A 6818-nucleotide genomic window follows, 5' to 3' on the forward strand; every position below is an offset into this window, starting at 1 on the left:
TTTCTATTCATATGCTAAAAATGTTTAGTGAGTACTCTCATTATGTACAGGGATATATATTATGTTTTGGCCTATATTGTATCATATTTTGGCATATTACTTCAGCCTGATGTTTGGGCTCCTTCACCTCCTATTTCTGCACTTTATTTAGAAAATACTGCTGCATGGTAACCCTTTCCAGTATGAGCAGAAGGGATCCTCTCTGTTCTAAAGTTTAAGAGGGACTTTGGGATTATGTGAGCTGTGAAAAACAAAGATCATCCTTTACAAAGTCTAATTGGAATAATCTGTGGCCAAGAGTTTTACCTATGGTTAAGAATGCTGAATGAAACAGAAAAATCTGGTGTTAATTGTTTCACTACATGCAGTTCACAGTGATACACTGCTGGAAAAGGGGGAGTAGCTGTTTTAAAACATCAGTTAGTCCAGACATGCTTGCCTCTAAATGTCTCAATTATGGTTAAATATTACATGTCATTTGGAACATTATAGAACAAACCAGCCTGGGACTAGACCACGCCCTGCTGTGTGAAGCCTTGCTAAGCCTTGTCTCCTGCAGGCACAGATAGGCTCTGCCATTCACAGGGAGCTCCAGAAAGCTCCAGGAGGGAGACAGGAGCTCCCTTCTGGCACAGCATGCCCTCCTCTCCCATGGGAAGGGCAGCACATCCCAGGGGAACAGTGTGTGTGGCCAGACCACATGCAAATGTTCCAATTTAACACCTGGCATTTGAAAAGCAAGTAAAATGTGCTGGCTGCTTTTGGCTGGTCAGAACTTCACAATAGAGATTTGCCTTCATGTCATAAATAGCAGTTTCTCTCATTTTGTTTAAATATTTAAATATATTGCTGCTTGGAGGATAATTCTTATTTCTTACCTATTAAACCTGCAAGATTTTCTTAAATTATGCAATAAATCTGCAATTACCATTATTTAATTGTTGTAGTATTTTTGACAGCTTATGCACCCCTGTGAAGGCCATTCTTTCCTAGAACTTTTCTTGAGGATTTTAAAAGGGTATTTTTTTCTACTATTGTACTCACAGGATAAAATTTGGATCTCTGCTCTATAATACAGCCCAAGAGCTCTATGAGCTCTAACTACTCAAGGCCTCTGCAATGTGGTGTTTTTAAATTCATTTTCCATCACTTAATGTATTTGTAAAATAATCTGATGCTGAATTCTCTCATTTACTCCTGAGTTGAAATAGAGCAGCAAAAAGGGCCCAAATGTATGTAATTCTCTTTCAAAATCTACCAGCATTTGCTACAGTTGCGGTAACAATTTTGTACATGATTAAAAGCCTGTATGGCTTCTTAACCTCTGATTTGTCTGAAGTAAGTCAGTATCTCAGCATATCCCTACAGCTACAGTCAAAGTGAAAATTTACCACAAATTCTACACTTCATGTAACTGGTACAGGACTACATCTTCATGGGCTGTTTTGCTGGTGTACTCATTCTAAAGAACATGAGCCACTACATGGAGTTTCTCCACAAGGTATAAAATTATCACATAAAAATCTAATTTTTAAAAAATACTTTTTGGTTTATCCAGTAAGAAAACATTTCTCGTGTTGAGATTGGCAATAAAAGCAGCCCTGTGACAGTGGATGCTGCTTGTGGAGAATCCAGCTGAGTTCCTGGGATCAGCCCTGATTACATTGCAGAATCTTGGAATGCACATGGAGCTCTTGAGATCAGAGACAGATAATGAAGAAAACATCTTCAGCTTCCCTTTCTATCCTCTGCTGTAGAAACATTGTGATAAACAGAAGACAATGGGCTCATAGAAATTTTATAAGCATATAAACCTTCTCAGAATTTTACCTGCACAGCATTATATTTTTAGATATAAAAAAGTATTAAATGTATTTGCCAATATATGGTAACTAAGTAGCATCCACTGGATCTAGCTAACACACCAAGGGTGTTGGGAGACTTGATGTAGTCCTTGCCCATTGGAGATAAGCTTTGCTGTCTTTTTTCAAAATTTTAAACCCAGATTTTTCAGTCTTCATTAAATGCCCTATGAAACTCGAAATTCTGCTAATGTTAAAATAAAATCAGACGGTTTCAGAATGTCAGAACTGTATCTGCTCCCACGTGTGTATGTTCAGTAATGTTAATTACTACAGCCTAGTACTAGCCTACTTCTAGGAAGAGTTAATGAAGAAGTTGCTAATAGCACCCTACCTGAGCAGTGCATACCATAAATCACTACACCTCAACCTGAACTCTGATGGTTTGCCACACATCACCAAGCAGGCTGCAAAATAGTGTCTCCCCTTCCAAAAAATCAATCTTATGCACACCACCAAACAATCAAGGCAAAATAAAGAGATCTGTTATTATGAATAATAAGAATATAATAAACTCATATGGAACACGTTATGGCAATGAGGTACAAAATACTCCATTTCCACAAGACCAGGCAATCAGCATTTTGCTCAGAATAGTAGGTGGCCCTTAGTTTTCAGAAAGGTTGAGAAGTACTCTAAGCCCAACAGAAAAGATTTTTCTAGCTATAAGCAATTTATTGGTTGGCTGGTCCATGTAATAACTATTTACTAAGGAATACATTAAGCACTCTGTAACCTTTAACAAATTATTTATAAGTGCTAATTAATGAAAACCATCCTTTTGTTAGCATGCTGTCAGCATGATTAATCTGTTCTTAGTGTCATGAAAGACAGATGCCCCAATAGTCTCATTTGGCTTTCTTGGCAAGTGGGAATAAGTAGGAGTGAATAAACAAGGTTACATAGGAAACACTGATTAGAAGGAAATGATTACCATATGAATTGGGTAATTCTGCTGAAATATTGAGCAAAGGTGATCAGAATAGAATGTTCTGGAGGCTCTGCCAGGTTTCTTTCCCAGGCACTCAGTTTGTAGCGTTGCACTGAAAGAAGAGAAAAAGGCCTTTGGTGAATGGGCAGGGAATTCTCAAGCTTTACTCAAGGTACAGATGTTCTTCATTATGCAGTGTACAAAACCTTGGAGAAAGGAGCTCATTAGTAGAGCTGGGTGAAGAATGGATTGTCTGGTTTTGTGGTCAAACAAAAAAAAAAAAAGGAAAGAAAATTGACCACAAGTCTCCCTTAGCTTCCATGTTAACTGGATAGTATTAAAAGGTGATTTTAATACCTTTTTTTTGTCATGATACAACAAACTTTGCTTCAGTGAAGAATCCCTGCTTCTCTTACCTGTGCTTCTTGCCACCCCCCTGCTTGGCAGAGTATTTACAGTCACAGGCACCTCTGCTTCCCTCTTGTGTCAGGAAACAGGGCAGGGTTCTCATTCTTCTGTCAGATCAAGACACAGCTGACTTTTATAGAGGAAAAATAAAATAGTGCTCTACCAGGCTCTTCTCCCAGAGGGATGACACTTATGTTAGGAGCTAATGAATCATGTGAAAAACATTCAGGAATATGATCTTTAGCTGAGATCTGCTTTTTAACACTCTTACATGCTACACTTGAATATTCCAACTAGTCCCTGAATATTGTATCAGAGGATCCCATTAGATGATTGTGTGTACCCTAGGGCTACAAAAGTGTGTGCTTGGAGATATTTATTAACATACTTTGGGAGTTTCTTGTTACCATCAAAGACAGAACAATTGTGAAGAGTTTTATGAGTTTGATCAAAGAGTTAAAAGGCTGGATTCTCTCCAGCTATGGCATAGGGGTCCACATAGAAATGCTTGTGCCAAGAAAAGCAATTTAGAAATGAGTAATGAGAGCACATTGTTAACCATTACTCTTAGAAGATCTATTTTTCATTTTTAAATGGAAGTAACTCCCCCTTCAGTCCCTCTTCAAACCCAGAGAATATATATATTCTAATTCAGTAAGGAAAGGTCAACACCTTAAATCAAACATCGTGTGCAAAGCAAGACTTTCAAGGAAACTCATGACCAGGTTTCAAGGAGTATATTCTGACCCAAGACCCAAGGTCCAACAGTGTTCAACACTTAATAATTGAGCCCTTTTGAAAGCCCAGCTACTTGGTGCCAACATGATATTCTAGGCATTGGAAATTTTTTTCTCTGATAGAGCCATACCAATGCACTGTGTTTTCCAGGTCACTGTCTACCAGCTGAAATGAAATACAATGCAGCCATTAATTTGCTCTTCCATAAATGCTTTTTTTTTCTTTTTAGATCATCTTTAAATTAAGTTAGTAGATTAGGCAACTGTGACTGGTTTTTTTGTTACTGAATTACAGGATCAGTAGATATCAGGAATGTAAATTACTGTAGTGGTAGCCTCTTACTGAATTCAAACTGATTTTCAGGCAGAAGAAGAATTAGCTGGAGGTCCATGAAATGGTCCACTGAATTGTTAGTAACATGCACAGGGGAAGAATTCCCGCAGTCTTACCAAGAAAACAAAGTTATGACTGCAAAGCAGATGTGATGTGCTTTACTGGCACCACAGAGATTCAGAGAGAGATGGAAAGAAAAGCAAGAACAGATAAACACCGCACAGTGATCCAAAGGGAAACAAGAGGAGGTGTAGAATGACCTATGGTATTTCATGCAAATGCATTACTTAAATTATTTGAAAATACAAGGTGGATTCAAATCTCTCACAAGTGAAATGTCACTATGTCAATTGTTAATAGCAAAATCAGAATCAGGCCAAGATTTTTCAGAGTATTTAAAAATAAATTTACTGCAGTCCATACTGCACTAACTTCTCTGACTTTAATAAATCTTATTTTCCTTGACATAATGAAGCAGCTAGCCTGTGGAAAAATAAAAACTCCACTGAAGTATTTTTGGAGAATTTATCAGAAATATTGTTTTTCTTTGTAGTAATAAAGAAAATTCACTAGGATGCTACCAATTTACCAGGATATGGAGCTGACAAGCACATCCCATGCTATGTTACCTGATTTTGTCTCAAAGTGTTCCAGCCTGAGACTTGACAGGGTTTTGTGTTGTCAGTGGGTAGTGAAGCCAAACTCTGAACACACAGCTGAGGCTGCTGTGACACCCAGAGCTGCAAGTTGCACTCTTGAAAGCAGATGGCAATCAGAAATGGTCTCAGATAAACCCTGACAGCTCTTCTAAATGGTTACATGAAAACTTGTGTTCTTAATTCTGGTTGTGTTAATTGGTAACCCTAAGTTCATTAGGGTCTTTAAGAGGAGGGGAGAAATTCTGATAATATACAACAAATATTATGACATTTCTCTATTGTAATTTCTTTATTACTTGGTGGGTTTGTAAATGAAGTTGTATGTATATTGTACGTATGTATATTTTTTCCAGAATATTTTCATATGTACTGTAAACTACCATCTTCAAAGAGAAATGTATCATAAAGCAAAGCATTCTGCACTGTAGGCTGGGCACCTGCTGAGGGGATTTTGAAAATCAACATGGATAAAAATGGTTTGTTAAAGAATTGAAATACAAAGGGTGCTGTCAGACTGCTTCTAGACCTTGGTATTCACTTTCTCAAAACAATTTTGCCATGTATAACTCCTGCAGGAGGGTTTCCAATGTGTCCAAAGTGTTAAAAAAAATTATTTACAAACAAGCTACAAGAAGATCCAAGAGCCCAGGCTATGCCAATTCAGTGCTTGCTGACAGTGAAAGGTGGACTGAGGTGAACCTAGGAAATGTCTGAGACCTTGCCTGGTGCTACAGGAACTCCACTGCAGAAAATCTCCTGAGCTTCAGCTGCACTTGGAGAAGCAAAGCAGCAGCAGGATGGAAAGTCAGGGCCGTGGCTCTGAGAGATCCACAGAGACTCCAAAGAGGGTCTAAGGGCATTGAACCCTGGTCAGAAACGCCCCATTATCTGCTGAGGCAGAGCAGACAGTGAGGTGGGCACTAGCCCAGGGTACTCCAGGAGTGAAAGACACTATTTCTCCTCAGACGAGGTGAGTTCAGAACCCCCAGGGGCAGCAGCCCAGCTCTCCTCAGGGATGGCTGGGGAGCTGAGCTGCTGGAACACCAGCCAGGGAGCACAGCAGGCCCTGCACCTCACAGGGTGCACTGGCTGCTGCTCCTGCAGGGACACGCTTTGCTTCTCCTGGGGCACAGCCTGCTTTTAACAGCTTCCAACCTAGCAGCACCTCAAACCAGAAATAACCCTTAGACCTTGGCTGAATCACCCAAATCCGGGAAAAAACCCCAAAACCAGATGCACCCCACACCCAGCAGCACCCCCAAACCCAGCAGCACGCATCTGACACACACAGAAACACCCCCAATGCAGTTTCCCCCCTAATTGGCAGCACCCACCACACTCAGGCACATCCCCAAAATCTGTTGGCAATCTCCAAACCCATAAACACCCCCAAGCCCAGGGACACATCTTAGACCCACCAACAGTCCTTGACGTCCAGGAAGAGCCACGAGACATCACTGAACCAGGCACCTTCCCCCAGGGCAGGAAGCACCCCAAAGCTGGCAGCACTGCCCAGCAGGCTGAGGTTGTGCCATGCCTCAAAACTGCTCCAGCCTCAGACTTGACAAGGGTTTGTGTGGTCAGTGGGTAGTGAAGCCAAACTCACAGCTGAGACTGTGTGTTCCAAGGCTCCCCAGTCTCCAGGACAGAGAAGGCACTGTCAGCCCCAGCGAAAGAGGGAATCCACTGGTGCCATGCCCTCATATTGACCTCGAGAAAGGCAGAGGAGGATGGCTGACAAATGAGAGTGGGGTCACCCAGTGCAGATGAGAAGACTTTACTGAGCTGGGTGAGAGGGGCCCAGCCCCGGGGCCTGCACACGGCTGCTCCTGGGGTGGATTTCTGGGCGGCTGTAGGGCTTCCTGTCCCGCCGCTCCTGCCGCAGGG

This window comes from Geospiza fortis, unplaced genomic scaffold (assembly GCF_000277835.1).
Source record: "Geospiza fortis unplaced genomic scaffold, GeoFor_1.0 scaffold79, whole genome shotgun sequence".
Classification (NCBI taxonomy): domain Eukaryota; kingdom Metazoa; phylum Chordata; class Aves; order Passeriformes; family Thraupidae; genus Geospiza; species Geospiza fortis.